This window comes from Adiantum capillus-veneris, chromosome 28, assembly GCF_014529385.1.
Source record: "Adiantum capillus-veneris isolate H3 chromosome 28, ASM1452938v2, whole genome shotgun sequence".
In the NCBI taxonomy this organism is placed as follows: Eukaryota; Viridiplantae; Streptophyta; class Polypodiopsida; order Polypodiales; family Pteridaceae; genus Adiantum; species Adiantum capillus-veneris.
The window spans coordinates 60,928,965-60,952,949 of record NC_140958.1 but is presented as its reverse complement, the minus strand read 5'-3'; positions in this window follow the sequence as shown (position 1 = coordinate 60,952,949).

Here is a 23,985-nt window from a genome sequence, read left to right as displayed (position 1 = left end):
AGAGCTGAATCACTAGAGGTGGTATGCCTACACAGCCCTGATCACTTCATTCTTGTTTAAGGCACATGGATACCATGGGCCAGCACATAATCTTGTCGCCTTTGAATCAACACCTGCGCTTTAAGGGACGTATAGGTAGCGACCGATGTAGTTAAGTTGTCTAGTGTCTGAGGACCACTATGTCATTGTCTGTTTAGAAAGGCTTTGAGAGTGATGGGTTACAATGATGTAATGCTTGAGACATGGGCGAACACAACTCATCTCCATACTTTGTTTTAGGGTCATTGGTATTGTACATGTAGCTGTGAAATCAGGCTCATAGTCAGGTTCTTCTCATTGGAGGGAGGGGGTCGTGTTTTATGCTCGTGGTGTGTTCATCTAGGATACCTGCTTTGTCTTTCGTTTTTTGTGGAGGGTATATTTGACTGTTGTTGAGGAGGGGGGGCTTTGAGATTCAGGCATTGTTGTTGCCTATCCAGGCTCGAGAGGCAAGCCCCGTGGGTTGAATGCTCAGAAGTGTGTGGAAGCGTGCTGTAGGATCAACTTGAATGGGGAGTCTTCTCATGCCTTAAACGTGTCTCCCCAGTCAATAGTCACAGGGGATGCCCATTTTTGGGCTTCCCGTCCCCACTTACCGTCCTGCCCTCTTTTTTACATAATCCATTTGAGCCCGGTCCCGTGTCCCCACTCCTCATGACGCGTCCTTTGTGACTATGCTCCCAGTAGACCCTCTTGGACCTGTACAGTGTATGGTTCATTTGCACATACTTGAAAAATCACCCAAGTCCCAACTAGGCCATCATACTGCAAGCTGCTGAAGACTACAGCTGAGTGCTGCAACCAGCTCAAGTGCATGTTTGGGACTGCTATGTACTCCTATGTAGCCCGTTTCATGCTCTTCGAGATGAGCTACAACACACCTTGAACACCCAAGCGATCTAGATTTTATGAGCCGAGAAAGCCCTCAGTTGGACTGTGCCGTCCGCAGGCTCACTGGCTCTGTCGATGTCCACCAACATGTGTGCTGGGTTCCCCTTCCACTCATGGGTCCTGTTGCATTATGTCTGTACGAGGTGGGAGCCGAGACCCTCATGCACGGTGCACTCTCGTTACTGGCCCTCAGCTTGCCTCAAACTGTCAGTGCCAAGCCAAGGGGTGAGTATGAGAAAAAATGGGTAAGAACTATGCTCCATTGTAGGTCGTCCCCATCCCGATCCTGTGGGACACCAGGGATTGCCAAGCCGAGATCGGGCCGCATGGGCCATCACCCTTGGCCGAGGCCAACCGAGTCCCAACATTCACCCCGTGGCAGAAAACTCGTCCTCGACAGTAGCATTTTACGGTGGTCTCTCCCTGGCTGGTTATGCTCTGGAGGGTGAATACCTATCCGCGTCTAGAGTGCCAAACGCTACTTCTGGGTGGTCTTACCGTATAATGACAGTGTCAGTGTATAGCTGTGCTTACAACTTAAACTAAGAAAGTTCTTAGATCGGTTGCTAAGTGGGAGAATTAACAAGGGGGCTCTACCCCTGAGCTATGTCCGGCCAGTGTGATACTCTTTCAACAGACGCACCACAAACGTAACAAAGAGAGGATGTCACATGGCACCTTGCCAGAAAAGATCCCAACTGGGAGAACTGCAAGCAAGCAGCGCCATAAAAATTGTTAACAGCATCTTACTGCTCCATATCATCGTAAGTTGTTCCCTCCACCAAGACAAAGGTTTATGCATTCTCCAAATGCTATTTGCATAATCATGAACCCATAATGGAGGAGAAAAGTGTAGGTTGAATGCAGAGAGACGAGGCAGACGAGCAAGGGTGGCATCACCCGTGATATAGGCTCCAATCCGCCAATCTTTTGGACTCATCTAGAGGAGGAATGGGCTCAAAAGGTCTCGATAGATTCCAAAACTTTTGCCATTAAGGATGATAATGATAGCCCAAACCAAATTTAGCACAAGTGTCGACAAACGATAGCACTTGGCGTCTATCATCTAGAACATCTTTAATGAGGTGGACACCTTTCTTTACAAGGAAATAAGCCTTTCTAGGCCCTTGGACAATCAATAAAACTACGTACTTAGCGAATTATAACCATAATTCAATCATGGACTCGAGTGAAGAAACTATACATTTCCAAGCTAAAGTTAGCTTTGTGAAGAGTGGGCAACTAGCAATCTTACCATCAAAATGACCAAAAAACACATCCCGATGCGTGACCACCCAATTGCCAAAAGATGTAGAAGACATCTTAATACGTGTTTGCCAACATAATAGCCTGGGCTTGTCATTGAGATAAATAGCCTGGGCTTGTCATTGAGATACAATCTTGAGCAAAAAAGAGGTCTTTCCCAATGCATGAATGTGTATGTCAAGAATATTCAAAACACCATGCGGTTTTGGAGAACAAAGCCTCTTAATAGACATAAGGTGAAGGCCCTTTTTAGCATGCTTAGTTTTCCAAATAATATCCATGACCAAACACATAAAATGTGCGCGTGAGTGTGCGCACGCTTGTGGGCGTGCACACACAGTGCTCACACAAAATTTTGGCACGTAGGAAACTTAAATAGCATAGTTTGTTTTTAATATAGAAACTTAGGTATACATGGAAAATATAGACCATCTCAAAGAGAATTAGGCATGGCTCAAATGCTAGTGCCAAAATGGCATAAAAAGCTCAAAGACTATGGAAGCATACCCAAGGGTTGAGAGCGGAAGTATAGATGACATACATACATAAATAGTTCCCATACAAACACCTTGTGGTCCTTGTAGAGGTGTAAGAAGGATATAGATTTAAAAACAACTATAGAATCAAAAATTGTTTTAGGACCATCGAAGGCAAAATTTATATTGACTAAAAGGATTGGACCCTATATCTGCATCCAAAAGTAATGTTAAAACCACAAGGTGAGCGTGGTGCTTCTCTCATTGATCCTCCGTCTACTTGTAGGATTTGTTAACTATATGGCAAAGCTTCTTGTAATACGATCACTTCTTAGGCTTTTCCTTTGTGAGAAACACCCTAGTGTTCCTCTACAAGAAGTGATACCATCTCTTCATATGATATTTCTCTTCCCTCCTTGAATACACTAAGAGTCCCAAGAATTGATCCTCTTCATGCTGATATTAAAGAACATGGATTTGTTATTATTGTTATCTTGAAGAAACTCGAGTGCTTCAAATTGATGAAAGTAGAGTCGCAGTGCATCCAAATGCTTCTAAAGTGTGTACATAGGCTAAATGGAGAGCTATACAATTGCATCTTAAGAACCTTAATTCGTTCATGCTACCTCCAAAAGAGGTTCATGAAGGATGACCATACATCCTTAGCCATTCTCGGTGGATCCAAATGCTACAAAATATTGTTTCCTAGAGTTGAACCAATGATTGACCGGATCACTTTGAACATCTTTCATGGATTATGGTCTTCCACATTCCGTTTCTTGTGATCAATAGTTTACTTGTTCTTGTTAATAGAAATTTCATACTAGAGAGCTATCCCCATTCACCATGATTTTGGAGCCTACATCATGACCTATGTCTTGACGTGAAATTCATAGTTGTTGCAAAAGCTCCCAGTTTCTTGCTTTGTTAAAGAGGCTACAAGAGGGCTTCATGGACTATTTCGTGAATTGCGAAGAGTTGATGCAACTACCATGACTTCTACCACCTACAACTAAGATGTTGGGTAAGATTCTGCCACTTTTTCAAGAGACTCAATGCTTGCCACATGTGTCTCAAAAGCATAAAATTTATTTTCTAGATTGAAAATTTGGTTTTTCCTAGAGGCTTTGAAGGCCTATACCAAATAGTAGTAGTGTCAACTAATGTTTCAACGAAGCTTGTTGAGGGTTTTAGGATGTATGATAGACCTAATTGTGAGCAACATTTTGTTCTAACATGCAATTAGCGATATGGAGATACGGTAATGATGGTTTGAAGTGGTGATATTCTAAATCATTGCTAGTTTCTTTAACAGCAATCTTGAACTTCAGAAAACCAATGCAAATCATTAACCTTTGCACGCATTCCTTCATCCCCCCCCCCCCCCCCCCCCCCCCCCCCCCCCCCCTCTCCTCTCTCTCTCTCTCTCTCTCTCTCTCTCTCTCTCTCTCTCTCTCTCTCTCTCTCACACACACACACACACACACACACACACACACACACCCCCCTCTCTCTCGCTCTCTCTCTGTGTTGTCATAGAGATGCGGCAGAGGAGAGAATCCTCTCTTGTAAGGGCTGGGGCTTACTTGAGGCTGCCTCAGCAGAGCGCTCGCAAGAATAGAGGCTCAGCCTCCTTCGTCTCTGCCACACGACGTCGCTGCTTGGCCTTAGGGAGAACCAATGAGCCTTTGGGATTGTTGGGGCATCTTGCTAGTAAATGAATTTTTTAAAAGAACTCCTAGTAGGCAAGTATGTATTCAAGGATTAGTATAGGCCAAAAAAAGATAAAATTTAAAATTTCAAAATCTTCATCATCTTTGTCTGTCTCTTGAAACTTCTCAAGTGTCAAGTCTGCAGACAGAGAAAGAGATGACATTAAAATTGTTAATTAAAGAGGCGTTGCAACAAACTCTTATAGAGCTTCTTATTATTTCCAGTATAACAAGAATAAGGAATGGATGTACAATGGGCTGCCGAACACTAGACGCCTGGCCCCGGGCAAAGGCAAAGTGCCTTTACCCCAACAATCTCCCACTTAAAAGATATGCGCCGATAAGTGAGTGCTACTAGCTAAACTACTAGTACGTACACACAAATTGGTGAGTTAAAACTCTCTTCTTCTCGGGTGTGTGTGTGTGTGTGTGCGCGCGCGCTAATAAAAAGAGGAAAATGGTATAACCTTTTTATCACCCAAGTGTGGTAGATTGGTTATGCCATTTCCCTCTTGAATAACAGGTCTTGAGTTCAACTCCTCATTGACTAGATCTTTAAGGTCTCTTGGGATAGTTTCCTATGACGTTAAAACTCTTCTCTCTCTCTCTCTCTCTCTCTCTCTCTATATATATATATATATATATATATATATATATATATATATATATATATATATATACACACACACACACACACACACACACACACACACACACACACACATATCTCAAAAGTGCGTTGTGCGGATGCGTGCGTGCGTGATGCGGTGCAATGCATGCGGGGAAGGGGAGAAGTAAGAGAGCACGGTTGTGTGGGTGGAGAAAGCTCCAGAATGAGAGGAGCTTCTTATGATTTTCGGTATAAGAAGAATAAGGAATGGATGTACAGTGGGAGGCCAGACACCAGACGTCTGGCCCCGGGCAAAGGCACAGTGCCTTGACCCCAACAATCTCCCACTTAAAAGATATGCGCCAATAAGTGAGTGCTATTAGCTAAACTACTAGTACCTACACACAAATTGGTGAGAGACTCTCTCAACCTACACCCACTAGCTTGCTTAGTCGATCTATATGCAAAGATATCGACTATAGTGATAGGCGAGTGTGCACATCCATGCTAGAGATTACATGCAAATCCTGCAAACAACTCTGTATCGTTTGCAAATCTCGAGGATGCATCATGTTAGTGTCCGTCACCATACGAATGACAATCCTTGCTGCAAATGCTCCCACTGTAGCTACTAGGTCATGCCTTGACACTTGTAGGTTGTACATGAGACGTCCAAATGATGGACGAAATTTGCATAAAATTGGTTTTCCTAGCCTCCCCTGCACTATCTGCATGCATTGCATCATCAAGACTACATATCGCGTATGGATGTGTCATCGTCGACAGTGGGATGACTACATCCCTGTCACCCAAGTGGAACCATGTCCTAGCATCAACTCATGAGCCTCTTGCATGAGCATATCAAAGAAATCCATGTCTGTCATCTCTACATGTGTCTCTAGGGACAAGACCCACTCTACCTCTACATTGACTCTGACGATACATGTTGTGACTTCTACAAAGTTTTTGGCATGTCGTGCACAGCTAAATGATCTGTCTCGTGAGTATGGTGGAGCTCACTCACAAAGGAGAAATTAGCCAGAGTCCTCTGTAGAGTGCGCAGGTGATGGAGAAGGTAGAAAAGAAGATTACGCACACACACCAACACACATCAAGACACACACACACACACACAATCGTTACCCTGCAGAAGCCATTCAACGTGCTGCTCTCACTCTACTTCTCTTTTAACTATTATCCAAAGTATATTTACAACATAGTATAGTCAGTGTCCGGCCGCCCATAGCACAATGGACATATTCTTTAACATCATATTCTTTAACACTCCCCCTCAAGCTCAGAGTGAGCTTGCATATGATGGATTCCCAATGCTTCACGAAAGTAGCAAAACTTCTCCTTTCCAAGAGCTTTTGTGAATATATCCGCAACTTGATCATTTGTCTTCACATACACCAAATCAATCTCACTTGCCAAAACTTTTTCTCTAATAAAGTGATAATGTACTTCAATGTGTTTAGTGCGAGCATGGTAGACTGGATTCTTTGCCAACATGATGCTGCTAATATTGTCACAATATATAATGACACTGTCAAGATAGTCAAAACCAAAGTCTACCATAAGTACTCTCAACCATGACTCTTCACATGCTGTCAAAGCTGCTCCGCGATATTCAACTTCTGTACTTGATAATGCTACAGTTGATTGCTTCTTGCTACTCCAACTTATCATACCATTTCCAATGGAAAATGCATGACCACTTGTAGATCTTCTATCCATAAAATTTTCTGCCCAATCTGCATCTGTGTAACCATAAAGACAAAGCTTCCCATTATTTTCATAAAACATTCCATAATTGACAGTGGATTTCACATATCTCATAATCTGTCACACTGCATCAAGATGACTTTTACATGGCTTTTCCATGAATTGACTCACAACACCCACTGCATAACTCAAATCTGGCCTTGTTATTGTCAAGTAAATAAGGCTTCCAACCATCTTACGGTACATAGCGACATCCTCAATGTAATGTCCATCATCAAACAACTTCACATTTTGATCAAGAGGTGTATCAACCGGTTTGCACGCTGTCATTCCATACTTCTCAAGCATGTCCAAAGCGTATTGTCTTTGTATAATCCAAATTTCTGATAAAGTGTTGACAATTTCAATTCCCAAGAAATACCTCAACTCACCAAGGTCCTTCATGTTGAATTCTCTCAACAAAATCTTCTTGACATGCAAAATTTTCTCATCATGACTTCCAGTGGGAATCAAGTCATTAACATAGATAACAATAACGACGATCTCTTCATCAACATGATTCAAAAACAATGAGTGATCAGCAGTAGACTGTTTAAATCCAATCTTCTTCAAGAATCTGGTTATCTTTTCACACCAAGCTCTAGATGCTTGTTTCAAACCATACAATGCTTTCTTCAACTTACACACATAATATGGAAACTCTGGATGTTGATAACCCTCTGGCTGTATCATATAAACTTCTTCTTCCAAGTCACCATTCAAGAATGCATTATCGACATCCATTTGCCGTAACTTCCAACCGAACATACTTGCCATTGCTATCACCAATCTGACTGTTGTCATCTTTGCAACCGGACTAAATGTCTCATCATAATCAAGACCTTTTGTTTGTGCATAACCTTTAGCAACAAGCCTCGCTTTGTATCTTTCCACACTACCATCTGACTTGCACTTGACTTTGTATATCTATTTTGAACCAATTGCTTTCTTTCCACTTGGCAAGCAAACCAAATCCCAAGTGTCATTCTTCACAAGAGCATCCATCTCATCATCCATAGCTGACTCCCATTCTGATTTTCCAATTGCCTCTTGAAAAAATGTAGGCTCTTTATGTTGCACATGTGAAACCATGTACGCATAATGTGTACGCATGTAACCATTGTATGTCAATCTATCAACTGGATAACGCACCCTTTGTGATCTTCTCAACTGTGGTGCACTCTTCTCTTCAACTCTTGCATATTGGGGTACATATTTCTCAGCATGCTTACTACCAGGTGTCCTCAAATGTGGTAAACCATGCTCTTCATCGAGGCTTTCATCTCTAGAACTCTCTTCAACCACTTTCTTCTTGCCTTTCTCGTCTTGCTTCTTATCTCGCAAATGACCGCTCCATGGGTTGACACTTCCTGTACTCTCCTCTGCCATATGTGGTCCTGAAATAGTTCTTGTTGATGGTCTTGGCTTATCAACAACATGACGCACATTCTCTTGCTCTTCATACTCATCTTCTATCATCACTGGCTTTGGTTTATACCATGGTTCATGCTCACAAAATCTGACATCTCTACTGACATAAACTTGTCTTGTCGTAGGATCATAGCTCTTGTAACTTTTCTTTTCAACTGGGTAGCCCAAGAATATACACTTCACTGCCTTTGGCTCCATCTTCTTTCTTGCTTCATTTGGCACATGAACATAGCAAACACATCCAACAACTTTCATGTAGGAAATTGTTGGCTTGATCCCATAAAGTCTCTCATAAGGTGAAATTTCATGAATGGCAGCTGTTGGTGTTCGATTCAAAATGTGTACTACTGTATGAACTGCTTCAGCCCAATATGTTAATGGCATATTCATCTCATTCATCATGGATCTTGCAATCTCTGCTATGACTCTATTCTTTCTCTCAGCAACTCCATTTTGTTGTGGTGTGTATCTGCAAGTAATCTGTCTTCTTATGCCTTCTTCACGTAAGTAATCATCAAAATTGTGTGACATGTACTCTCCCCCTTCATCTGTACGTAGGCATTTAATTTGACAACCATTCTCTTTCTCAACCATAACTTTGAACTCCAAGAATACCTCAAATACCTCTGACTTTGCCTTTAGAAAGTAAACCCATGTCATTCTGCTGTAATCATCTGTGAATGTGATAAAATATCGACAACCATTTGGCGTAGCATGATCACAAGGTCCCCAAATATCTGAATGAACAATTTCCAAAGGACTCTGGCTAATTCTCCCCCTCTTTGGAAATGGTAAACGAGATTGCTTTCCAAATTGACAAGCTTCACAAACATGATCAAAATTCAATCTGCCAAACTTTGGTAATCCACGTACAACTTGATTTGATTGCATATGCTTTAGTCTTCTAAAATTGACATGACCAATCCTCTTTTGCCATAACTCTGCCCAATCATCTTGAGTGGCTGATTTGTTTGCATACATACCGATGTGTAAACATGGATCTCCAGCTTCCAATGAGAACAAGCGACCTTTCTTTCTTCCACGTGTTAATATCTTGCCTCGTCTGCCTTTGTGAAACTCCTCTATGAAGCAGCCATAACGATTAAAACAGACTTGCAACCCTTGATCTGTCATCTATCCAACTGATGCTAAATTATTTGTGATTGAAGGCACATATAGAACATCTCCCAATGTGTTGTATGTCCTGTCTTTTTCTAGCAATGGAATTGAACCAACATGTGTAATCCGATGCATAGTATCATCACCTCCAGCGACAAACTCATCCTCTTCCAATTTCTTTTTTCTATCAAACCATTCACCATGATATGTCATATGATTTGTGGCACCACTATCTAAATACCAATCATCTGTATGATGTGGCTCCACCATGCTTCCAACAACATGCTCCATAGGAAATAAATGTCCACTTGATCTATTATCATATATATTTTGATCATGAGGATTGTATCCAGCAAAGTTTCCTCCATGTCTGCCATAACCTCGGCCTCTTCCACCACGATCACGATTTTTATTTAGCCTTGTGTAACATTCTCTTTCAAAGTGACCATAAATGCCACATCTGTTACAATATCCATCTCTTTGAGGATGTACAAATCGTCCACCTCCACGTCCACAGGTCGGACTCTCCCCCTGCCTCTTTGGCTGTAATCATTGTAACTTTGACTTTGTTGGTTTTGCCATTGACCTCTTCCGGCATTGTTTCCACGACCATAGTTTCCTCTTCCACCTCTATTGTTTCCACGACCTCTAAAGTAAAAAGCATGATCTGTGGAATTGTTATTTGATGTAGAAGGACCTGACTTGCCTAACTTCACCTCTTCTTGCAAACAAAGGTTTAACTCTTCAAAATCAGGCATGTGTCCTCGAACAGATATAGATGTATCCAATGACTTGTATTCCGGTCCCAAACCATTCAATGTCACTGAAACTAAGTCATCATCTGGAACTTCAACATTAATGCTCGCAAGATCTTCCTGTATTTGCTTTATCTCTGTCACATAATCTGATATGGATCTATTTCCTCGCCATACACAATGTAACCTTTGCTTCAAGTGAACTTTTTGTGGTTCTGTATTGGAGCTGTTCATTCTTGCTAGTATCTCCCATGCTTTCTTTGGAGATTGAGCCTTCTTCACATGTGGTATAAAGAAGTCACTAATGCATAGTGAAATCCAATGCATCACTTTCCTTGAATTCTCGATCCACTTCTTGTAAGCTTCTACTCTTGCTTGCCATGTTTTATGTGCTTCAACATTCTCTCTATTTGGTTCCAAAACAACCTCGGGACACTCTTGTTCGCTTGTAATGTAATCCCATAAACCTTTACCCATGATAAAGCTCTCCATCCTGTAAGACCATATACTGTAGTTCTTTCTGGCCAGCTTCTCTCCAACAATCTGTGTGACTTGAGTTGAACTTTTTTCCATCTTCACTCTCTCAATTGCTTCCAAAGGATTTTGACAAAATTTCGGCAGAGTTTCGTTTGTATTTGGACAATATCTCAAGTGACAATCTCAACCAAAGTGCTCATAAACACTGACAGAAAATCTCTCACTACCAAGGGAAAATCCACTGACTCACTTTACCACAGACTGACTCAATACTATGCATAAATATCTAAAACAATGTCCACATGGACCTGTATGAAAATGCAATCCATACGCTGTCCTGTACCACATATCCATACATCCACCTTCTTCCCATAGTCGTAAATGACATATGAGGTCTTTCGCGGGGCCAGTCGGGGGTTCGCTCCAGTACCTAATCCACCTTGCCAAGGTACGAAATCTCCCAAGGTAAGGCTTCAAAAAACCTCACTCGACCCTCACAAAGGCTGCAGGTTTCCAAAATACATTAACCACATATCCATACATAACCACAAAGTACTCAATCTGAGAATATAACCGCCTCAACTTCTTCCCACAACCTTTCTTACATAGGCGGCTGTCCATAACAGACCCACAACAACCAAATATAATCTTCGATAACACAATATCATGATGCAAAAGATCTATGTCGCTCTCCAAAACCTGTGTAAATGCTGAATTCTTCACCTGTAACCTGTAAATCTACTGCCGAGTGCAAAATTGGAAATCTCATATGCTTGTGTGAGCTGGCTGTTTGCTGCAGAAAATTACAGATTTTGGAAAATCTGAGTATGCCAATGCGTCCGGAATGCCCAAAAACATAAAGATAGACTCCTAGATCACTGTATTTCAAGTTCGGGTAAGGGAGTTATGACCAAAAAACCTCTCTTTTTGACTGTTTTCCAGAGCTACGGAAATCTGTGTATTGACTGTAACTCCTTAAACTGGGCTCTGATACCACTCTATAGAGTGCGCAGGTGATGGAGAAGGTAGAAAAGAAGACTACGCACACACACCAACACACATCAAGACACACACACACACACAATCGTTACCCTGCAGCACATCAGCCATTCAACGTGCTGCTCTCACTCTACTTCTCTTCTAGCTATTATCCAAAGTATATTTACAACATAGTATAGTTAGTGTCCGACCGCCCATAGCACAATGGAAATATTCTTTAACATCATATTCTTTAACAGGAGGCACGTCTTGTCTCTTGCTCAACGCATGCCAACAACAAAACCGATACCATGCCGTCTTGCACTTCAGATATATGCATAGGGTAAACCAAGCCACTACGGGCTCCCCTGGCAATGAGTAGGGTGATCTGCAATGCATGTGGAAAGACTATTCTTGAAGCAGTGTTTAACACCCATAATCTGCTAGCTGTCTCACTCAAATCAAGCTCTGTGTTAGTTGAGGAACATAGCGTATAATCGTAGTGTATATGATGCACCATTGGTTAATGACAAGCAAACATCTCTTGCACTTGCAATGTAAAATGTTGAATCATCGGCCAAGTATAGAGAGCCAAAGCTGCCATCAAAGAAAGTGTTGAACCACTTACGATGTGGTGTGATGTGGAAAATAGTATCCTTGTCTAGCAACCAACGTGGAGAAGTGTCACCTCTGGAAGACATGTAAGCAAGAAGAACACTAAAGGGAAACATGAAATCATCGTCATCGGCATATGAAGCCACTGCTCTAGCATGTATCCAAACCTCATGTGCATCTTGCATACATCTCTATTGTTGCCTCATACGTCTGAATCAGTGGTGCCTAATGTGCCTTGTGTGACCACAATGCCAACAACACAAGTATAGGCAATTATGAGACCGTCGTCTCTCATGAGTCATCACTGTCAACTCTAAACTGTCACACATCTCTGCTATGTGGATGCTAAGTAACTATGGCGAGAAAACTTTGGAGAAATCTGGTAGAGTCTCCCCTGTAATTTGAGCAAAAACTCAAGTAAAATCTTAACCATAAACCATGCCAAACTGGCAACAAAGTGGGAGATCATTGGACCACTACACAATCCTGAAAACCATGATGAATCGCATCAAAATTGACGCTTACATATGCAGAAAACAACTCCATGATCTGCTATGTGCAGATACAATCTAGGACAAACAACTCAACCGAACGTAAAACGCATAACCATATATGCAAGTAGTGGGCAAACACACTCAAAACGCATTTCACAAAAGAACTGCCTGCAAAGATCTGCAAAAAACTTGTAAAGCCTGTGGTTGCCTATAATCTGTAGCCGCACAAGCATATGCAACTGACAAAACCTTTCAAAGTGAGAGTCAGACTTGACCACTAAACCATCAAAGAGTAAAATTGTAGATACGCATAAAAAATGGCAAGAATCTAGGAAAAATCCGCTAGAGTTTTCCCCAAAAATTGAGGTAAAACTCAAAAAACTTACCAAAACTACATAAAGCATAAATAGACACTCAGCGCTTAATAACAAAATCCACATGTGGTATATAGGAAACTGCCAAAACCTTGGCGATAAAGCTCACTCTTGAACGAGTGGCTCTATGGATGACTGCACCTGTCCAAAGTACCTGTAAACCTGTGAATACGCCAACTTGTGAGCTATACCTAGCTCAAGCTATATCCACAAATGCATACATAGCATAGCTACAAAAAATATGCTAAAACCACTCTCTAGAATGCCCCACACAATCATACATGAGCATTGTATGTGCCGCATAATCTACACTTGAAAGTACGTGCAACCTGTGAGCAAAGCGCCTGGAATCTGGTACACACTACCTCGTTGATCGATAAACACATCGATCGAAACCAGACACAAAATACAACTAGTCGCATGTGGTTGTAGACGTCGTGCAAGAGCCGAGTGCGCCGCCATCGGGCAAAAGTTACCAATGTCATAGTCGCCGATGGTCGAAGGCGATGATCAAAGCTGACAAGAAGAAAACTGCCGAAAGCCGATGTCGGGAAGTTGATCTTTGGAGCCAATCCGCTCCAAATATGCTGAGAAGCCGAGCCACAATCTAAGAGCCAATGTCGAGAAGAAATCATCGCCAGAGGATGTTGAATCGATGTTGGGGAATGCGTGGGCTTACTCGCCGCCTCTGTGTGTGCACACGTTGAACTTTTCACTCAAACTACCTTGTTCGAGACTCAGTTCGTGTGTGTGTGTGTGTGTGAACACATCCTTACACACACACCCTTAAGAAAGAAAAAGCTCAATTTCTCTGCAATGGCTACTTTTGATTTGCATTTCAACAACCTTTGCTAATGCTCACAAGCTCTCCAACTCCTAGTGCCCTATTTGCTTCAATGTTGCACCAGATTGTGTGTGTGTGTGTGTGTGTGTGTGTGTGTGTGTGTCTAAAACACAATCATTCTTGCAAAATCCACAGCGTTGCCAAATTTGTAGCTTCAAATCTTGGCTTTTATTTTCCCCTTCCTACTTTGCCTAGATTTTGATAAAGCCTCACGTTGCTTATGCTTGGTCGATTTAAAACCGCTGTCCTGATTTACTACATGTAACTTTGCCCGATTGAGGCATCCCAAGTTTGCATGATTCTCTACAAGATTCCTTGTTGCTCAATTTTCTACACCTGCCTTGCTTTTAGTTTCTCAAGCTTTTCTTGCTACAAAGTTGCCAGTTTCATGCTCGATTTCTACTTCATCCTGTTGTTTTGCTTCCGATGCTCACCTGTTTTGCTACCTGACTCCATGCTCGAAGCCAGTGGTGCTAATTTCTAGCCCATGAGCTCCAAGATGCTCCTTGATGTGTGGATGTACACAACCACACACACAACCTGTGCATAGTCTCTCAAGATTTGCAGACTTAATTTCCCCTATTTCCTACAGAGGTGCCGAGATATCTCTCAAGATTTCCTGTGCACATGCCATGTGCTCCAAGATCCGAGATCTCCTCCCATTTCACTTCCGATCCGGTTTCTCTGCATCGGATCTACTGTCGCCAAGCTTGAGCTTCCACAACCAGCTCCGTCGTCATTGAGGGAGCATCATCGTCGATTGTTGCAACTCTGATACCAGTTGGAAGGGCGATGTGCAGATGCGTGTGTGCATTGTATGGTGTGGGGAAGGGGAATGAAAAAGATAAATCTCTATTCCCAGCCCATTATCCATGGTCTTTGCATGACCTAATGATTAAAATAGAACAAACTATACACATCCAAATGGAGGTCGTACCTAATGAGAGGCAAGATAAAAGGATTCACTGACGTGTTTATTTTAGCTAGCCTATGAGGACCTATAATTCATGAATTACAAGTTGAAACTGTAGCTTATTGGCTAGCAATAATCTGTATCTTTTGCCTTGCAATAGGAATGAAAGGGTCATACAAATTTTTGTGATTCATGCAACGTGATTGATAACACTAAGGCTAAGTATTCATGCAATATGAAACGAGAATATACACAAAGTTCTCCTCAGTGGGGGCACCAAAATTGAGGCGGTCCGGGGTGGGCAACAAGAGAAGCGACCTTTAAACACTCCTTAAGGCTCCCATGATGCTCAATTGAAACGAGAATATACACAAAGTTCTCCTCAGTGGGGGCACCAAAATTGAAGCGGTCCGAGGTGGGCAACAAGAGAAGTGACCTTTAAATACTCCTTAAGGCTCCCATGATGCTCAATTGGGCCAATGGCAAACACAAGAACAAAACACATCAACAAATCCACAACCAAACCCAAAGAAGAAAAGGGGCACCACCTAGTTATGGGATGAAAACTAGGACGCAAGAGGGTTGTGTCACGACCATAAGAGACACCACAAAACACACACAAACAATCTCACACGAAGACATGCACCAAGCGGAGCAAGGATGAGTAGAGCAAAGGGAGGAGTGGAACAAAGTGATTTTATTTGTTATGATGCTATCACGGAGCTTGCATAAAACCAATGCTAAACAATCCCCCCCCCCCCCCCAATACACACACACACACACACACACTGTGGTACTATATTATTCTTGATTTTTCTAATTTCTCAAAAAACCCCCACACATTGACCTAGCCCTTCTTTTGGGACCAGTTGGGTTTTTTATGGCAATACACACTACTCTTTGAATAGGGGTAGCATAAAAAACTCGGGATCCCACTTAAATGGCACTGCTGCTTAGTAGCACCATGGGGCATAGCCCTTGTAATTAACCTAGGATCTATTTAATATCACTATCTCTAGCATGGACAAGCATGATTGCATTTCGGGAGTCCCTCTTCATCACACCACGAAGGTGGCCTCACCATCCTTGTTGTGGATTTTCCCACTCATGGGTATCTGTGCGCCGAACAGAGCATATGCACGCACGCACGCACACACACACACACACACACACACACACACACACACACACACACACACACACACACACACACACACACACACACACACACACACACACACACACACACACACACACACACACACACACATTCTTCAAGAAGACGGCCCGGCTCACTTATGGCTCCCGCTCATAGGCTGGCAGTCCCTCCTCCTTCCCCTATATAAACAGGTGAGGGCACATCTCTGCCCCTCACTTAGCCAGGGTTGGTCTGTCTTGTTTTTATGGAAAAACCTACTGCTTGATTTAAAAACGGAACCATGGAGCTCACCACTCATGTTTCTCAGGTTTTTTTCTTCCCATGCTTACTTCTCTACTGGTTTTTGAATTTTGCTAAGGTTTTACATTGAGCATACATCTGGTGTTGGTTGGAACAACAATGTAAGTACTTTGGCATAGTGGCATGATAGTGGTATGTACTTTTTTCTAAATACTTTGGCTCTGGCATCAACTGCTTGGTATCATATGAGGTATAAGGACTAGCTTTTTTACCTCTAAAGTACATTTGTCGATAATTGGTTTTCTTCTACTGTCATTCTTTTAAACGTTGTGCGCAACATGATTCAATTTGATTCCTATAATTGGTATATGGTCTTAAGACGACCAAGGAACTTGAGAAATTTTTAGCCTCTAATACTGTTTGCAGACATATCATAAAGCATTGGTTCATCCTGTCAGTCTGGTTTTTTAAAAAATGGGGTTGTTCTTGTCTCTTTTTTAACACCGGAAGCACTGGGGACTATGTGATACTGGGCATCTGAGTGGGAACTATTAGTTATACTTGGCATCAAGGCTACTGTAGCTGTAAGCTTGGAAAAACCCACCATTCTGGGTTACTAATGACTAAGAAAAGGGGTTTTTGGTGCACTGAATTGGAAGGTAAGTATAAGGCCGCTTGGCTTGACATTTGTATGGTAAGTACCTGATCTGAGCTTGGAAAGGGGGTACACCTCGGATGAGTATTTATTCCTAAAACTGGTACTATCGTTGTTATAAATGGATATCATGATGTCTGTCGCTTATGCAATCTGTTAAAACCCTCCGTATAAGGCGGCGTATTGAAATTTTTAAAACCATATATTTTTTGGCCCATGTACAAGTTAATGATTGCTTATATTTTTTTGATAAACCTTGGAGGGAATATGGTTCCGTGGCATTCTATGTATAGACCTGATCGGTATTATTTGGATTGTTCGAGGCAATGCAATACATTATTTGCATTCACTGTTTGTCGTTGCTTTTTTATTCTAAAACAGTTAGACGGGCTAGGCCTCTACCTTTTGGCTAGCTATGAGATAGTGACTTTTTAAATTAGGAAGGACTGGATGCTATTTGAAATATAAAACATTATCAGTTCTAAACTTAGAAATATTTAGGCTTGTTTACTGATAAAACCTCATTAATTCAACAGATTATAACTCAAGTAGTTTGTTTTTTGAGGGAATGTACCACTTGGAATAAAAGGGGAAATCTGATACTTGGATTAGAAGAGATAATTAAAACAAGAAGGTTCTCTTTGACTAGTAACAACGTGTTTTTTTTTTAAAATGAGAGAAAAAATATATAAATGGTCTTACTTTGGACTTAGCTTGTAAAAGGTAAAAAAGTTTTGTAAGATGGACATGGATAACAATTGGTATAGTCCATTGATACTGTAAAACACATCCAAGGCTAACTGAATTGTTGTTTTGTTTGGATGGATGCAGGTAAGGACTTTATCTTATCTTGGAAAGTTTTTTTGACTTTGGCAAGCCGTCCTACATTGGAGGGGACACTCACTCATGATCTTGGAAGTTCTTTTACTTTCTGTATATTGAAAGGGGACCTCTTTCCTACAATCAGTGTACTTAAATATTTCTAATATTGAATTGTTTTTGTACTTACCTACTCTTCGTTCCATTGCCAACTGTCTTTTGAAATTAAAAATTCAAATATGTCTTATTGTCTAAGATTAAACAGCTACACACACATCCTATACATATGGTTTTTCTTTCTAGAGAAACCGAGATGTTGGCTTTGGAAATTTTTGTTGAAATTGAGTTCTAGGTTGGACGCACAGTCTGTAATCCCTTGACTGGTTGACTGGTGTTAGGTGGTCCTTCATAGACTTTTTTTCTGGTCCCTCACTCAGGTCTACTATAGTCTTTGACTTTGCCGATTTAAGGTTTGCAGGCCCAAAAACTACAGTTACTGATTCTTCTTTTATTTATGTTTATATTGTTTCCTTTTCAGGACTTCATACCCTATAGAAAGACAGCCCGCATGAGTACTAAACACAACCCTGAGAATCATGCAAAGATTCTCGAACAAATTAAGCTTTACCTTAAGGACCATAAACCAAAGAATGCTTTGGTAGCTAGAACTAGGAAAGCTAAAGATTGTATCACTTACTACGATACGTAATAGTAAACCTCACCACACTTTTTTGAAATATTGTAGACTCTTGCTCTCTCACAAGGTTTGGAATTGACCTCGGAGGCCCTCTCAGTGGCCACTTCTCTTGTACTCAGATGTATTAGCACCTTGGATGCTTCCCAACTAATATATGACTCGGCTCTTACCTCTGATAAGAAACTATCTGTCTTACATATGCTGTCTTTCAATGATTGGGTCAAAATATTGGATACTCTGGATAAAGACTCCATGGAAGGAGTGAATTTAATTACCCAATACATAGCCCAGATTCCCCTACTTTCCTCACAATACCAACAAGAGCTTGCCCTATTTTCTTCCTCTGGTGTTGATTTTTCTAACTTTTTGAGGAAGTTGTGTGGTATCAATCCCTCTTTTGTCTGTACACCGGCTACTCCTACTATTCCACAAACTGGTGGTATCTTCTGTCGGGATTGTGCAGCCCTTGAAGCAGTTAAAGAATTTCAGAGTAATCTTTGTTCACTCAATGACTCTAATCTCCTGGAGATGGTGCCAAAAATTTCCAAAGTTTTTCCTGTCCTTGTTAGAAAAATTGAAATTGAATCCCTTGGGGTTGATCATCAGCTTTGGGTCCTACCCAACAAAGATTTCTTAACACCAATTTTGAGTGAAACTTGGGTTTACCTTGCCAGCCTACCTGCCTCTACTGTGGAAGACTGCAAACTCAATATTTTAAAAGGAGGACAATTTCTGGACAAAGGGGAGCTTATCAAAGTACCATTCAACCTCAATCTCATTGACCACTCCAAATGCCCCTCCAATACAGGCCTCTATATCCGTACCAAAGGAAACATGGAATTTGCCAAGAGTAATCCAGAGTTTACACTGAATCCATCTGGTATGTCTTTCGACCGTATGTAAAATGTGCCTAAAGATTTCTTGACCCTAAATCCTCTTGTGAATCCAGCATCATGTGGTTCGATCATACCATTTGGTTTATCCTCAACCATCTGGACTTACTCTTCCCAAAAAATCGTGTGGATTTTCACCTCTCCCTCATTTGCCGCAGATTTCCTTTAACATCTTCCGGGGATTGATGCTCGATATCCTGAAGGAGTTAAAATCTGATGAACTTGGTATTTACTTAACTACTTATGCTAACTTTAAAGGTGTTAAGATCATCACTAGTCTACTTAAACCTTGTATTGATGAGGATGATTCCCTTGCTCTTAAAAGACCAACTCTCTTACCACCCCCAACTCCTTCACTTCTTTTCTAACACCTAGCTCTTCCTCTAACCAAGGAAAAGCTCGTAGCTACACAAGGGGTAGAGGCAGGATTCCCCCCATCAGGAATTTCCCTGGTATATAATCCTTGGTGATACTGCAGGTTACTACAAGCCCTTGTGGAAGAAGAACGCTCGACAAAGTGGATCCGGACAATGGATTCATCTACATACACTATCTCTTTCACAATGTACTCGTCGATTGGATTCAACCAAAAAATCTTTTTTGTGAGTGCTTTGACCTGTTTTTTGGCAATCACAAATTACTCAATAATATACTCATAGCATGGAAGTATCAACATTCTGTAAAGAATTTAGTTTACAGTAATGACTTTCTTCGATAGAACACTATTCCCCATTGTACATGCTTTCAATTTACCACCTTTTGCAAAAAAATTGAGGCATATGGTAGACATGTTTGTACCTCTGATCTTAGCATTATTGAAAATATCAAAATACGTAGAATCTTGGCCGAAGAGCTCAATCATATACCTAACTTCCCCAAAAACCCCTACCTTGCTCTATCAACTATACTAAGCTGCCTCAATGACCTTGTCAGTGCTCTCCAACTGGAGATGACAGTCCTACCGGACTTAAGGGAAGTTGTGAAGGAACGCTTCCTTTGAAAAATATCAGGACTACCTAGAAAATGGTTATCATCTAATGAATCCTGGCTTACATCTCAGCTAGCTTTTAATTTTCAAAAAATCTCTGATAAATGGTTTGTTGTCGGACTTGAAAAAAGTTTTAACTGTCCTACTATTATTTGCAAATACCTTGCTTGGAAGACTGTCCGTGATTGTGTATCTCGTAAGGAATTCTATAGTATTAATTCTTCACTACAAACTGTTACCGATAATATCGCAAAACACTTAGGAAATCTAGGCTGCCCTGTACAGAACACTAAGTTACCTATATTATTTTCCACCTATAAAATTCATAAACATAAGTTCAGATGGATATCTAATGCTTCCAATAGTATCTTCATAGATATCACCAGGGATATGCCTTGACCTTAAACTAGCCGAATTTGAGCTTATTGTGCCACTAAACAGAAAATCGTCCAAGATTTCTTACATATTCAATACAATCCCTTTTGGCTTACAAAACACTCTACAGAAGTCTCTCTTAATCTTCCTTAGCAAATCTTCGACATTTTTTCTGCTGACATTACACAATGCTATGAAAACATTCCCCTTGAAGGGGATCTTGGCCTTAAGATCATTCTTGCCAATGTGATTAAAATGGCCTTCTCCAATGCTAGAAAGAAGAAACTTTTTTACATCTCTCTTTCCAAAAAACCCAGGTGGATAAAAAAACTTACTCTTTACACTCCTTACACTTCAATGAAGTTAAGCTCTGCTTTTTCATTTCCTGGCTACTTTGTAACTGCACTATAGTCTCCGATGGTTTGTGCTTCAACCAATGCCTAGGAATCCCCATGGGATTCTCTTGTTCTCCACTTATGTGTAATATTTACCTTTCTTTCTTTGAATACAATTGGTTCCTCAAAAACATGGAATCTTGCAAAAATAATCTTTCACAGTTCAGGCATACCTTTAGATATATGGATGACCTACTTAGTATCAATAATAGAGACTTCCTCAAATAAATTTTTCTGATTTATCCTCACTGCCTTACAATTGAACCCACATCTTTACAAGAGATCATCACACCCCATGGGGCTTTTTCCACATCGGTTCAATTCCTTAACCTTTCTATCTCCCATCATACCCCATCTGTTGGTGGTTATGACCTTAGGTTTGTTTGGAAAAGGGATATCCTGAAATTACCACTTGTAGAATTCATAAAAAAGAATAGCAACAGGCCTCACAAGGCTATTGTTAGCTCATGTATTAGCCTGCTACACTAAATTTTATATTCTTCCTCTAATTCTTTTCTTGCTTGGGAGGAGGTTAATCTACTAATCAAAAAATATTGCCTTAACGGGTTTAATAGGAACTAGGCCTGCAACACTATTACACACGCCCTCACCCAGCATTTTTGGCCGGGGTTACACTTTAACCATGAGATTCTCATCTCTCTAATTAGGTAGTAGGCTCATACACAATGGGCCTACTACCAACCCATTGTGCATGGCACCTGGGTAAGGGTAGGTACACACACACACACACACACACACACACACACACACACACACACACACACACACACACACACACAGTGGTACTATATTATTCTTGATTTTTCTAATTTCTAAAAAAACCCCCACACATTGACCTAACCCTTCTTTTGGGACCAGTTGGGTTTTTTCTGGCAATACACACTACTCTTTGAACAGGGGTAGCATAAAAAACTCGAGATCCCACTTAAATGCCAATGCTGCTTAGTAACAGCATGGGGCATAGCCCTTGTAATTAACCTAGGATCTATTTAATATCACTATCTCTAGCGTGGCCAAGCGTGATTTCATTTCGGGAGTCCCTCTTCATCACACCACGAAGGTGGCCTCACCATCCTCGCTGTGGATTTCCCCACTCATGGGTATCTGCGCGTCGAATAGAGCATATGCACACACACACACACACACACACACACACACATTCTCCAGGAAGGCGGCCCGGCTCACTTATGACTCCCACTCATAGGACTGGCAGTCCCTCCTCCTTCTCCTATATAAACACGTGAGGGTGCATCTCTGCCCCTCACATAGCCAGGGTTGGTCTCTCTTGTTTTTTCCGAAAAACCTACTACTTGCTTCAAAAACGGAACTATGGAGCTCACCACTCATTTTTCTCAGGTTTTTTGCTTCCCATGCTTACTTCTCTATTAGTTTTTTGAATTTCACTAAGGTTTTACATTGAGCATACATCTGGTGTTCGTTGGCACAACAAGGTAAGTATAAACGGATGTCGGACAGTGGCATGATAGTGGTATGTACTTTGCTCTAAATATTTTTCCTCTGGAATCAACTGCTTGGTATCATATGAGGTATAAGCACTAGCTTTTTTACCTCTAAAGTACGGGTGTCGATAACTGGTTTTTTTCTACTGTCATTCTTTTAAACGTTGTGCGTAGCATGATTCAATTTTATTCCATATGGTCTTTGTGCTACGTTGTGCGTAGCATGATTCCCGGATGAGTATTTATTCCTACAACTGGTACTGTCATTGTTATAAATGGATATCATGATGTCTGTCACTTATGCAATCTGTTAAAACCCTCCGTATAAGGCGGTGTATTGAACTTTTTAAAACCATATATTTTTTGGCCAATGTACAAGTTAATGATTGCTTATATTGTTTTGATGAACCTTGGAGGGAATATGGTTCGATGGCATTCTATGTTTAGACCTGATCGGTATTATTTGGATTGTTCGAGGCAATGCAATACATTATTTTCATTCACTGTTTGTCGTTTCTTTTTTATTCTAAAACAGTTAGACGGGCTAGGCATCTACCTTTTGGCTGGCTATGAGATAGTGACTTTTGAAATTAGGAAGGACTGGACTCCATTTGAAATATAAAACATTATCAGTTCTAAACTTAGAAATATTTAGGCTTGTTTACTGATAAAACCTCATTAATTCGACACATTGTAGCTTGTTTTTTGAGGGAATGTATCACTTGGAATAAAAGGGGAAATTTGATACTTGGATTAGAAGAGATAATTAAAACAAGAAGGTTCTCTTTGACTAGCAACACTGTGTTTAAAAAAAAAAAAGAGAAAATATATATAAATGATTTTACTTTGGACTTCGCTTGTAAAAGGTAAAAAAGTTTTGTAAGATGGACATGGATAACAACTGGTATAGTCCATTGATACCTGTAAAACACATCCAAAGCTAACTGAATTGTTGTCTTGTTTGGATGGATGCAGGTAAGGAGTCTATCTTATCTTGGAAAGTTTTTTTGACTTTGGCAAGCCGTCCTACATTGGAGGGAACACTCACTCATGATTTTGGGAAGTTATTTTACTTTCCGTATACTGAGAGGGGACCTCTTTTCTACAATAATTGTACTGAAATAATTCTAATACTGAATTGTTTTTTTACTTACCTACTCTTCGCTCCATTGCTAGTTGTCTTTTGAATGTAAAAATTCAATTATGTCTTATTATCTAAGATTAAACAGCTACACACACACACACACACACACACACACACACACACATACATAGTCTTAAAGTGTGAAAGACCTCTCACCACAATACCCTCTTACAATGGACAAGAATTTGGCAATGAAAACACACTAAACACTTTCTCAAACAAGCTCAAATGATAGAACTTAAAAGATACACGTCGCCTTGGATTTACCAAACCGCGTTGCACAAGTGACAAGATGAAGATTTGAAGCTAAAACACGCCTTTGAAGCACCAAACCTCAATTTCATTGATGGTGGAAGAGCATGTACAATAGTTACCTTGAAT